The sequence below is a fragment of the Schistocerca cancellata genome, chromosome 12, assembly GCF_023864275.1.
Source record: "Schistocerca cancellata isolate TAMUIC-IGC-003103 chromosome 12, iqSchCanc2.1, whole genome shotgun sequence".
In the NCBI taxonomy this organism is placed as follows: Eukaryota; Metazoa; Arthropoda; class Insecta; order Orthoptera; family Acrididae; genus Schistocerca; species Schistocerca cancellata.
Genome location: NC_064637.1, coordinates 7,532,155 through 7,545,871, shown reverse-complemented (window position 1 = coordinate 7,545,871; position 13,717 = coordinate 7,532,155). Strand labels below are relative to the sequence as shown.

The following is a 13,717-nucleotide window of genomic DNA, read 5'->3' as shown; positions in this document are numbered from 1 at the left end:
AGCTGCAGGACAGTTTCAAAATGGCGTCTGTAAGTGACGTATGTTACGAGCAACGTCCCCCCACTGAATTTCTCACTACTGAGAAAGAAACTGCGGAGAATATTCAGAAACGCTTGTGCAAAGTCTATGGAGCATCTTCTGTCGACAGAAGTACAGTTAGCCGCTGGGCACGGAGGGTGAGGTCATGAGAAGGCGGTTCAGCGGAGCTCGAGGATTTGCAGCGGCCGGGGAGACCAGCCACGGCTGTCACACGTGACACGCCGGAGCGAGCTGACGTTGTCATTCGAGAGGGCAGAAGCATTACGGCTCGGCAGTCGGCGCTGCGTCTGTCAGTCAACGAAGGAAGTGTCGATCCATTTGTCCCCACGCTCGGATATTCAAAAGTTTGTGCAAGGTGGGTCCCACGGTGTCTGACGGTGGAACACAAATCGCACAGAAGTAACATTTGTCTCGATTTGTTGCAACGTTCTGAAGCTGAAGAGGTGGCCTTCTTGCCCCGCATTGCCAAAGACGACGAAACCTGGGTTTACCACTTTCGAGCTCGAAACAAAACGACAGTCAATGGAATCGCGCCATTGCCATTCCTCGATGGTGAGTGTTCATCGGAGGTGAGGGTATCACCTGGAGTGCCCCAGGGAAGTGTGGTAGGTCCGCTGTTGTTTCCCATCTACATAAATGATCTTTTGGATAGGGTGGGTAGCAAATGTGCGGCTGTTTGCTGATGATGCTGTGCTGTACGGGAAGGTGTCGTCGTTGAGTGACTGTAGGAGGATACAAGATGACTTGGACAGGATTTGTGATTGGTGTAAAGAATGGCAGCTAACTCTAAATATAGATTAATGTAAATTAATGCGGATGAATATGAAAAAGAATCCCGTAATGTTTGAATACTCCATTAGTAGTGTAGCGCTAGACACAGTCACGTCGATTAAATATTTGGGCGTAACGTTGCAGAGTGATATGAAGTGGGACAAGCACGTAATGGCAGTTGTGGGGAAGGCAGATAGTCGTCTTCGGTTCATCGGTAGAATTTTGGGAAGATGTGGTTCATCTGTAGAGACCGCTTATAAAACACTAATACGACCTATTCTTGAGTACTGCTCGAGCATTTGGGATCCCTATCAGGTCGGATTGAGGGAGGACATGGAAGTAATTCAGAGGCGAGCTGCTAGATTTGTTACTGGTAGGTTTGATCATCACGCGAGTGTTACGGAAATGCTTCAGGAACTCGGGTGGGAGTCTCTGGAGGAAAGGAGGCGTTCTTTTCGTGAATCGCTACTGAGGAAATTTGGAGAACCAGCATTTGAGGCTGACTGCAGTACATTTTTACTGCCGCCAACTTATATTTCGCGGAAAGACCACAAAGATAAGATAAGAGAGATTAGGGCTCGTACAGAGGCATATAGGCAGTCATTTTTGCCTCGTTCTGTTTGAGAGTGAAACAGGGAGAGAAGATGCTAGTTGTGGTACTAGGTACCCTCCGCCACGCACCGTATGGTGGATTCCGGAGTATGTATGTAGATGTAGAAGAAAAAATTCAAAGCAACTCTTTCCACCGGTAAGTTCATTGGTTTGGTTTGGTTTGTTTTGCCTTACGGCGCAAAAAACAACTGAGGCCATACGCGCCAAGTGAAAACTGTAGAGCAGAAAGACAGAGGACTTAAAAAACCACTATACGTCAGTCCCAAGTGACGTTAGAGAAGACAGCTAAAACAGGCACGTGTAAAAAGGGCTAAAAAAGACACGGTGCAGAAACAGATGTCCAGAACTAAAAATTAAATAGCCTTCGCCACATTGCTTTGCCGGATAAAATGTAAGCACGTGCGTCATTCGCTAAACGGACCGTAACTCAGACGGAAAACCAAATCGGGAACGTAAACGCTTAAAAATGGGCATTCCACCGGGAAGTGACGGACAGTCACAACTTGAGTGCAATGTCTAGAAAGTGGTGGGGTAGCGCCACTTAGAAAATGACGATGGCTAAAAAGGCAGTGTCCGATACGCACCCGAGTTAAAATAACCTCCTGCTGGCGCGAGGGCCGAGAGGAGGTCGTCCAGGCCGCTGGGAGAGGCTTGATAAGCAGGGGCAGCTTGTTCCCGTGAGGGGAGGGGAGGGAGGAGCAGTGGCGATGCCAAAGGGACGCCTCCTCCTGACAGGCGGCAACACAGAGGCCACCCGAGGGAACACGGGGACTCGCGGGCTGAGGCACTGCCTCGGCAGCAGCCTCATTTCCTGGCCGACCGACCTGACCAGGGACCCGCAGAAACGTCACCAGGACGCGACGAAGTGACAGTTTTCCTGGACCCTCTCCACTAAGGGATGGGCGGTGTACAGCGCGCATAGAAGGGCGCTGAGGAGTCTGAGCAGAGGACACAATTGAAAACTTCTGGATGTACTCAGTGGCCTCATACAGAACGAAGAGGTCGGCTGTAAATACTGAGCTGTGTGCCGGAAGCCGATATCGATAGACACGAGTGCCAATGACGAAGGCACACCCGACCCTACGATCAGTCCGAGAGCTGTCAGTGTACACAAAAGTACTATCGCCAAGTTCCACGCGAATGTCGTGAAACTGAAGGCGACAAAGCGAGGCTGGAGTAGGACCTTAGGAAGCGACTGAAGGCCAAGGTTAGTACAGGCCAGTTGACGCAGCCGAGGTGATGAAGGGTTCACACCCACCGGGAAAGCTGCAGGTAGTGCGAAGTTAAGTCGCCATAGCAAGTGCCGAAAGCTGACTCCAGGACGTAACAGAGGAGAGGAATGCACGCCTTACTGACAATCAAAGGAATCATAAAGGATGGGTGGCCACGCGTGTCAGACACACGGCATCCGTACCAGCTGAGGAGAAGTCACGGCGGTAGGACAGTGGTAGTCCAGCAGCTTCAGCACACAGACTCTCAACCGGGCCAGTGCAAGCGGCGCACATGGCCAAACGGAAGCCACGATGGTGGATAGTGTTGGGACGCAGCAAGAGGAGTGGGTGTGTAAACGCGCAAACAAAGCACCTTTAGTCCAGTTTCGAATGGACAAGGGACCGGTACAAACGGAGGAGGGTGGTTCCATCGGCACCCCAGGAAGTAGCATTGAGGACACACAGGACATTGAGGAACCGCATAGAGCGGGCTGCCAACTGAAACATACGGGAGGACCGAGAGAGTTTTCTACTGAGAATGACCCCCAGGAATTTCGTAGTTTCAACGAATGGAAGGGCAACAGGCCCAAGATGTAAAGACGGTGGGAGAAACCATATGCACCGCCAGAAATTCATACAGACAAGTCAGTGGAAAAGCGAAAGCCACTGTCTATGCTCCAGGAGTAAAGACAATCAAGACATCACTGAATATGCCGCTCTGTGGGACAGGTCCGTGGAGAACTGCAGTAGATGGCAAAATCGTCAACAAAAGGGGAGCCGGATATGCCCGGCGGGAGGCAGGCCATTACAGAGTTAACGGCGTTAGCAGAGAGGACGAAGCTCATGACGGAACCCTGAGGCGCGCCGTTTCCCTGGATAGAGGTGTCCGACAAGGCAGAACCCACATGCACCTCAAAAACCCGGTTTTTTAAAAACGCCTGAAGGAAACAGGGGCCGGCCGGTGTAGCCGAGCGGTTCTAGGCGCTACAGTCTGGAACCGCGCGACCGCTACCGTCGCAGGTTCGAATCCCGCCTCGGGCATGGATGTGTGTCACGTCCTTAGGTTGGTTAGGTTTAAGTAGTTCTAAGTTCTAGGGGACTGATGACCTCAGCAGTTAAGTCCCATAGTGCTCAGAGCCATTTGAACCATTTTTGAAGGAAACTGGGCAGGCGGCCATGGAAGTCCCCCGTGTAAATACGGAAGATACCAGTTCTCCAGCAGGTGTCATAAGCCTTCTCCAAATCGAAAAGCTCGGCCACAGTCTGGGATTTCCGCAGAAAACTGTTCGTGACAAAGTAACGAGATGGTCAACTGCAGAACGCCGCAGTCGAAATCCACACTGTGCATTCGTCAGGAAATTGCGCAACTAGAGCCACCATACTGGCTGTGCACGAATCCTGCGTTCCACCACCTTGCAAACCCAGCTGGTGAGACAGGTGGGGCAGTAGCTAGAAGGAAGGTTTGTGTCCTTACCGTCCTTAGGTACGACGGTGGCTTCACGCCCTCTGCCCAGATGCGGTTGTACGTGTTAAGCAGAAAGTGCTTGCCTGCAAGAGAAAGGTGCTGCAACATCTGAATGTGGGCAGCGTCTGGCCCTGGGGTCGAGGTTCGGGGTGAGCTGAGAGCACGGTCCGGCTCCCTCATAGTACAGGCGGCACTGTAGCACTCGTCATTCGGAGGAGAGTATGGCCCGAGCCTCCTCCGCTCGTTTCCGATGGAGGGAGGCAGCTCGGAACTTCCGCAAAATGGCGGCCCAAGGTGTTGGAGAAAAAAGGAGTAGCGTGCACGATAACATCGTCTGCTACAGCCAGGCCAGAAATTGGTCCCACAGAGCCGTCGGAAGTTGGCCCAGAAGACAGAGGAAGGGGTGGAACTGTTAAAAGAATTGGTCAATGAAATCCAGCTAGCTTTTTTGCTATCCCAAAGAACGCGACGACACTTTGCACGCACCTGCTTATAACGAATGCACTTTGCCATCGTAGGATGACGGTGAAAAACGCAGAGAGCACGTCTCCGTGAGCGAATTGCGCCGCGGCACGCCTCAGTCCACCGAGGGACTGCGACACGACGTGGCAAAGAGGAAGTGCGACGAATGGAACGTTCCGCAGCAGTGAGGATAACGTTTGTGAAACATTTCACCTGGTTATCAGAACTGGGGGATGAAGCCGCCAGCCAGCCTCAGTCAGCTGCCACTGGGGTGTGCACACAGGTGGGGTGGGAGTCAGCAGGCGGCGTCAGAAAGAACAGATCACTCAACACAACGGGCAAGCTGGGCAGTGCACAAGGAGAGGTCCGAATGGGAATAGGTGTGCGGGAAGTCGGAATGGGAAGTGGGTGCCCCGGTGTTAAGGCAGAAGAGATTAACAAGATCAGCCAAGACAGGACCTCTCTGACAGGTTCTGGGAGAACCCAAAAAGGGATGATGCACATTAAAGTCACCGAATAGCAGAAATGGGGGAAGCAGCTGCCAAATAAAGAAAGTATGCCACGGTGACACGAAATGACACGGGGACATAAAAGATACAGAGGGAAAAAGCCAGGTGGGGAAGGAAAAGGCGAACTGCAAGAGCTTGAGGATGGGTAGTCAGGGAGATGGGCGGACTACGAATGTCAACACATACGAGCAGCATGACGCCACTACGGGATGGGATGGCAACCTCAGGGATGGGTTCAGAACGAACAGGGTTGTAATGTGAAAGTTAGTGAGGGCGCAATTTCATTTCTTGAAGGCAGAGTAAAAGCGGACGCTGCGGTGCTAAAAGCAGCGGTAAATCATCTTTGTGGGTCCGAAGGCCGTGAACGTTCCATTGGAGGAGGGTGTCACCTCGGCGGCTGCCGAGTCACAGCCTGCGAAGAGTCGCCACAGAAGCAGGAGGGTGGCGCTCCGCGGGGCCCACAGGTGCAGGCGGCGGCTTGCCTGCGCCTGTGCGGTCGGTCTGAGGAGTCCCGCACTGAAGACGCCGGTGACCGCGCTGAGGCATCACGTGGCGACACTGCCGAAGAGGAGAAGACTGTTTGGTGGACTTCTTCGATCCTTTCTGGTTAGAGGAAGACTCGGGTGTCGGTCGGCTGCAGGGACGTAGGAAGTCTTCACAGGAGTATTCCTCCTGTCCTTTCTGGCCCACCACTTGTGTAGCTGGTGGCTTCGCCCCTCGAGGCGAGAGTTTGATGTTTTGTTCCAGACCTGGACGGAGGGATGGCGATGCTGCCTCGGCACCAGATGGTGTCACAACCTCAGAGTTGAACTGGAGGTCGCACGTCTTCGTGTCCACGTCCTTCGCGGTACGAGGGGTAACAAGAACAGAACGATAGGTGCCAGACAGGAGAACGCAGGGTTTGCGACTAGCCAATAACTTGCGAGCAACTGGGTAAGGCACTTTTTCCTTTACCCATATGTTTTGGACAGCTCACTGATCGAGATAGATGGGACAATCCCGAGAGGGGGCGGCACGGCTGCCATTGCAGTTGATACAGCAGGGTGAAGGAGGCGGGCAGTCGCCCCCGTGCGTGTCTCTAGCACAGGTGACACACTCGGGTGGGTGTCGACAAGATGATCTAGTGTGCCTGAAACGATGACACTGGAAGCAGCGCATCGGGTTTGGAATGTATGGCAGGACTGAGATAATCTCATAGCCTCCTTTGATCTTGTACGGAAGCACCACTCTATCGAAGGCGAGACAACGAGTGTGCGCGGGCACTAAGGAGAAATCTGCCTTTTTCATTACCCAGTGGACGGCAATGACACAGTGATCAGAGAGCGACGATTGTATTTCATCCTGAGTCAGACTGTCGAGCAGCCTAGTGTGAACAACACACCACGGGAGGAGTCCAGAGTTCTGCGGGGCTCGACACGGAGAGCTGTGGACAAGCGAGGCTGCAAGCAGATGTCGTGCTTGAGAGTGAGAAGCAGTCTCCAAAAACAAGGGTTTCACAGGGCTGGCAATTGTATCAACACGTTTCTGAATAATAAAAGGATTTACCGTGGCGGAGGACTGACTGTCCGCAGTAAGTGAGACCGCGAGGATCCGTGGTGCAGTGAGAAGGGTCTTCGAATCGTTAGTGTCATTACGTTTACACTTTGTAGATGTTTACTGTGAAGATGATTGCCCCATTGTGAGAAATTCCCCCACGAATGCCTGTGTCTCCGATAGCACGCTCGATCCGACTGGGGCCCCTTCAAAAGGGGGTGCACACCCACCTTAGGTGACTGTTCGCACCTCAGGTCACACATGCCGAACACCTGACAGAGGCCCCAAATGGCAATTTGGGAAGGTTGCAGTTCAGGCAGTCACCCCTCCCTCGGCCTGGCCCGTACCAGGGGATACGCACGATCCCTACCAGTCGACCTGGGGCTGGGAATTACGCGTTACCCAGTCACCTGTTATGCGTCAGACGCTTGGACCGGCCTCCAGCAGTGCACAGGGAGGAAGATAAAAAAAGAGGGAGCTCAAACGCCGAAGCGGAGGAACGAGAGGAGAAGGGAAACAAAGGAAGGAATATGGGGCGGAAAACAATGATGAGACTGTTGTTACGTCATTGACAGACAATGCAGGAAATAACAACCCAGACATGTTCCCCAAGGGAGGGGAAAAAGAGTAGGAAGAGGACAGACAGTAGTCACCACGGAAGGGAAAAAGTGCTGCCCCGTGGTAGCCGAGCACGAACCCACCGCGCAGAGTGGCGAGCCCCCTGGGGGCTGTAAGTTCATTGTCACCGTGTTCTGGGGCTGCGAAGGTGTGATTCTCACTGATGTCATGCCAAGCAGCCGTACCATTAATTCAGAAGCATATGTCAACACATTTACAAAACTCGAGATGCGCTTCTGACAGCTTCGGCGCCACAGCAACCCAGGTTCAAATGGTTCAAATGGCTCTGAGCACTGGGACTCAACATCTTAGGTCATAAGTCCCCTAGAACTTAGAACTACTTAAACCTAACTAACCTAAGGACATCACACACACCCATGCCCGAGGCAGGATTCGAACCTGCGACCGTAGCGGTCCCGCGGTTCCGGACTGCAGCGCCAGAACCGCTAGACCACCGCGGCCGGCAAGCAACACAGGACGTGTTTTGCTGTAATAGGGTAATGCTCGACCCCGTACAAGTCTGAGGACCGCTCAACACGTTGCGAGACAGGGTCCGGCAGTGTTAACCCATCCACCCTACAGCCCTGATGTAGCCCCCCCCCCCAGACTTCCACTTGTTTGGGGCATTAAAGGAAGACAGTTTGAGGAGGATGAGGAGGGGATTCACAAAGTGAAGCACTGGCTCCGCCACCAGGACAAGGATTGGTACCGACAGGGCATACACGCCCTCGTTTCGACTGGAGGAAGGTCACAGAACTGGATGGGGATTACGTGGAAAAATAGGGTGTGTAGATAAAACACCATTCTTTGGTGTGTGTAATTCACACTGTGTTCAGTAAAGAATTGTTGGAGGAAAGATGCGGTGTGTTAGTCTCTGGCCAAACTGTCGAACGCTACTTCCAGATCGACGAGACGAACCCTATGAGCGAATGTCGATTTTTCCTAAACTTTGCTTCGATTATCAGTCGCAACGTCAGAACTGCCCCTCCGGTGATCGCTTTAGCCTTGAAACGATGTGGTTGTTTCTGTCGGAATTCGCGCCCGTCAGTTCGCCTCTCGAAACGCTGACGTCACCTCCGACTAGTGAACTCGCAGTGCGTGTGACCTACGGCCCCGGGAGTTTCCACTTCCCACGTGGGGCGGGGCGTGCTCCGCAGCGTCACGTCGTGTCCACAACAACCTGCCCCCTCCGCCCCCACCGCCACTGCAGGTGGCGAGCTGCGGCTGTGGGCAGCCTGGTCCGGAAGCCGCCGCCCGCCGCCCGTGTTGTCGTGGGAGTCAGCACGGGGTGAGCAAAGGTCAGCGTTACTGACTCACGCACAGGGACTCCGCCCGTCACTAGCGTGACCGTTCATCTCTTTTTATTTCTCAAAAGCGTGACGCTTGCAGAATTTAAGAAAAACGCTTATTTTACTCATAACATGTAAGCTTTCACAGCCGGCGTCTTCATTAATTAAAACTTCCGGGCTGAATTGCCGTGGTCCGTATATAAAAGTGCTTCCCCTTCCTGACGTTTCGTTGCCGGCTGCGGGCAACATCTTCTGAGGTGAGTCGGCGACTGGCTGCCGGGCGCCGGAGGTCCCGCTTGTACAGAGCGCTTACATGGCGCCACCACTCGTCACCTGCTTTCGACTTTAAAACTCTCTCTGGCTGGTACCATCTTTCTCGATCACAGGTAATCGATAGTTACTTCGGTGGTACAGAGTCGACCGCCATATCTTGTCTAGTTTCAATCCTTCTTCTTTTTTTATTAAAATTATTTTCGTGCTTGTAGATCTCTATAGCTTCTCTATACATGCGGGTATAATAATGTGAGGTCCTAGCTATCACGTTTGTCTCACCAAATTTTATTTCGCGATCACCGTCTTTGAAAACGTGTTCCGCTACAGCTGATTTGTCAACCTGTCCCAATGTACAGTTCCTTTTGTGTTCTGTTACGCGGGTATTAACACTCCTTTTATTTGTTCCAGTATAAACCGTGCCACAGCTACACGGAATTTTATACACACCCGGGGTAGCTAAGGGGTGTCGTGCGTCTTTCACCGATCTCAAACGTTCACTAATTTTCTTAGTAGGTCGAAAGTTTGTCTCCGCTTGAAACTTGGCCAAAACTTTCCCAATACGGTCCGTGATGTTACGAATAAATGGAGGAAAAACTTTTCCAGTCGACGGTTGTTGTTGTCGTGTATTTTCGGATACTTTTCTCCTAGGGTACAGTGCTCGATCTATTTCGTTGTCAGTCTACCCATTTCTCTTGAAAGCCGACTCACCTCAGAAGATGTTGCCCGCAGCCGGCAACGAAACGTCAGGAAGGAGAAGCAGTTTTATATATGGACCAAGGCAATTCAGCCCGGAAGTTTTAATTAATGCTTATTTTACTATTTACAATTTGTTCAAAAACAAGGACATTATAACAATGCATTAATTACACACACTGAAGCGCCAAAGAAACTGGTATAGGCATGCGCATACACATACAGTTACGTAAATAGGCTGAACACGGCGCTGCGGTCAGCAAAGCCTATATACGACAACAAGTGTCTGGCGTATTTGTCAGTCATACAGTTACGTAAATAGGCTGAACACGGCGCTGCGGTCAGCAAGGCCTATATACGACAACAAGTGTCTGGCGTATTTGTCAGTCATACAGTTACGTAAATAGGCTGAACACGGCGCTGCGGTCAGCAAAGCCTATATACGACAACAAGTGTCTGGCGTATTTGTCAGTCATACAGTTACGTAAATAGGCTGAACACGGCGCTGCGGTCAGCAAAGCCTATATACGACAACAAGTGTCTGGCGTATTTGTCAGTCATACAGTTACGTAAATAGGCTGAACACGGCGCTGCGGTCAGCAAGCCTATATACGACAACAAGTGTCTGGCGTATGTGTTAGATCGGTCACTGCCCTCCTCCTGCCGGAGCTTCGAGTCCTCCCTCCGGCACGGGTGTGTGTGTGTGTGTGTGTGTGTGTGTGTGTGTGTGTGTGTGTGTGTGTGTGTGTGTTTTTTGTCTTAGCATAACTTACTTTAATTTAGTTTAAGTAGTGTGTCAGTCTAGCGACTAATGACCACAGCCGTTTGGTCCCTCAGGAATTCACACACATTTGAACAGTTTTGGTTACTGCCGCTACAATAGCAGGTTATCGAGATATAAGTTTGATTGTGGTGTTATAGTCGGTGCACGAGCGACGGGACACAGCATCTCAGAGGTAGCGATGAAGTAGGGATTTTCCCGTACGATCATTTCAATACTGTACCGTTAATATCAGAAATCCGGTGAAACATAAAATCTCCAACATCGGTGCAGCCATAAAAAAATGCTGCGAGGACGGGGCCAACGACGACGGAAGTGGATCGTTCGACGTAACAGAAGTGCAATTTTCGCAGATTGCTGCAGATTCAATGATGGAGCATCAACAAGTGTCTGCGTGCGAAACATTCAACGAAACATCATCGTTATGGGCTTTCGGAGCCCAAGCCCCATTCGTCTACCCTTAATGACTGCACGACACAAAGCTTTACGCCTCGTCTGGGTCCGTCAAAACAGACATTGGGCGGTTGATGACTGGAAACATGTTGCCTGGTCGGACGAGTCTCGTTTCAAATGGTATCGACCGGCTGGACGTGTACGAGTAGGGAGGCGACCTCGTGAATCCGTGGACCCTGCACGTCAGAAAGGGGCTGTTCAAGTTGGTAGACGTTCTGTACTGGTGTGGGGCGTGTGGAGTTTGAGTGGTGTGGGACCCCTGATACGTCTAGATACGACTCTTGACAGGTGACACGTGCGTCAGCATCCTGTCCGACCAGCTGCATCCATTCGTGTCCACTGTGCATTCTGATGGACTTGGCCGATTCGAACGCGACGATGCGACACCCCGCAAGTCAGGAATTGCTGCATAGTGGCTCCAGGAACAGGAACTAGGCTTGTAAGCTTTCCGTAATTTACTGCGACTATTGCTTGACTACTGTACTGAAATCAAATAAATTTGAAAAAACGTACATTCAGCCGCAGTCCTTAAGACAGTCATCTCAAATTACAAAACCAAAATATCAGTTAGGCAGGAAGCATATGCCTTCGTCACGATTCCTCAACAAAAGTGTGTGATGCCTTTTATCATCCTTTTATAGGAAATGCCGTCAGCTGCTATGCACAACGCCCGGCTTCTATTCAAAACAAGCCTTTGCGTTTTTTAACCGTTGCTTAATCCAGCACAGTTACCGGAATATTATCACGATAAGGAGCATAAAATATTAGGAAACGTTGATGAGAAAGTGAACTATTGTACTGAATTCGATACTAAGTAAAAATTTTCGCCATTCACGGACCTTTACATTTGAAGGTCAAGACGCAAACCACCTTCAAAAAAATTATATTATTTCGAGAAATTTACCTGTAGAATGAAACATTACTTGCTTCACCATTTCTTTCGGTTCAGCTACACGCCGCACAGGATTTCAACTTTATAACAAACAACTTGTAACGGAACTGAAATGATGGTGGGCTGACAGTAATTTGGAGCCCGCGCGTCGGAAACGGGCGCGCTTGTGTGAGACTGCCAGGGAGTGCACCCTGATGCCATCTATTGGCGAAACTGGGAATTAGCGCTGCCTGTCAGACAATGCACTAAGCTCTCAGAGTCAAATGTATTCTTTTTCTTGGTAATTATAAGTTATTACTGTATAATTTAATGTTGTAAAGCGCTAGTACTAAATTATTATGACTGGTATGGACTCCAGGGTAGTAAATATAAATATTCTTAAATACTAAATGATTTCGGTAAAAAGGTGGTAGGGGAACGCCCCCACTCTTGGTGATACGAGCATAGCTAGGGGTAGCTGGAGACACAGGGACTGAACAATGGAATGGCCTGGGGAGTGTTGACGTGATCGGACGTGCGTAACTGTGCTCATGCAAAAGTGATTGTGCAACAGCGAAGAGGCGAATATCGTCGCCGTTTTTGGAGTAAAACGCGACGAAAGGTTGTTGAAGCCGCCTCTATGCCACTGGGGCTGATTGTAAGAGTTCCTGTGCCCAGATTTTATGGCGGACGTGCAGTAGCTTATACGAGTACTACAGCTCATAGTTCCAGCCGCCATTAAGGGCATGAGGTGTGAAGAGCTGCGTTAGCCACATGCATCTCACCACCAGCACCGACACGTCTACCCAAGGCAAGACTGCTTGCAATTGTTAAGTCGAACTTTGTATACATGTAAAAGGAGAATACCAGTTTTCTTTTATGCAAGTGCAGAGGACAGAATATAGTAATGAGTAAAATTACGACGCATGTTGTTCATTGTAAAGTGTAGTAACCTCAAACATAGTATAGTGAAATCAGACTGAGGCCACCATCGCCTCTTTCATTTACAATTCTTTTGGTTGTAGAATACTTTAGCGTATAAGAATGTTGAAAAGAGCAATGGTCACACCAGAATGAGTCGCCTATTTACAGTTACTTAAATTTTTCTGAGAAACCTTTCAAGTAAAGTCACTTAACTAATTCTGTATCAATGGTCCAAAGAGTAATATCCAAAATCATTAAATAAGTTGAAGGATAGAAGTTTGTTAACCGAAGTTGCATAACCTGTCTTGGTAGTAATTACCAAGCCAACTCACAGAAATTGAGAGAGTATTTGCTTTGTAGAATCATCTAGAATGATCAGAAACAGTAATATTCAGAATTAAGTCTAAATTCAACTCAAGCTATTTCACTTTGAAACGAGCCCAAAAATTGATTTATTCTTTTGCTCTTTCAGAGCTGGCGACCGTAGTTATAAGTATTTTCAGGAGGATTCGACGGTAAGTCTGCTGCTCTCGTCGTGCTGATAGGATTATCCACTGCTGCTAGCAGTGGTGATTGGATACATAAGCTCACTACCAAGTTAAGTGGGTCAGGTAGGCAGTGTTACCGTGTGAACTGTAGGGCACTGTAGGTCGTGGATCGAACCCATTCAATCATCACAGCTCTTAGGGAAATAGTCCGGTTAGGAGTGTACTAATCATTAGGTAAATACTGGCGAGTAACGGTCAAAAATGTATACGCAAGTGAATTTAGCAAGGTCCACGTAGCACCTAGTTAATGTGGTGCAATGGCGAGGGTAGGAATGGAGTAAAAGTGAGCTGAGCTTGTGGCAGCTGTGCTGGATTCAAATATTAACTTAACTACGTGAATTCACTACTGCCTCTTACCATTGGGACTGAGCTATTTACAGTTAAAATACGTAGCAGTAAGCGCAAAGGCGTGACAGCTACAAGTCCGTATTGGTTTTATACATACGGAATTGGGAAGTGGGTCATTCCGTTAGTGGAGGGGGTTAAAACAACCGAGTCAGTGGAGAACATACCCCATTTACTGATGGAAAGATTCAGCGGTTCGGTCGCAAACTGCACTGAAAGTACAACATCTACGTCTGTGTGATTACTCTGCTATTCACAATAAAGTGCCTGGAAGAGGGTTCAATGAACCACCTTCAAACTGTCTCTCAATGGTTCCACTC

The 13,717-nt window shown here is 49.9% G+C and overlaps 1 protein-coding gene across 1 annotated transcript in view; it reads right to left on the bottom strand.

Moving 5' to 3' along the window:
* The window catches only part of LOC126109713 (calexcitin-2-like), a 443,937-nt gene that overhangs the window by 315,922 nt on the left and 114,298 nt on the right, over nt 1-13,717 (bottom strand). The window lies entirely within an intron of this gene.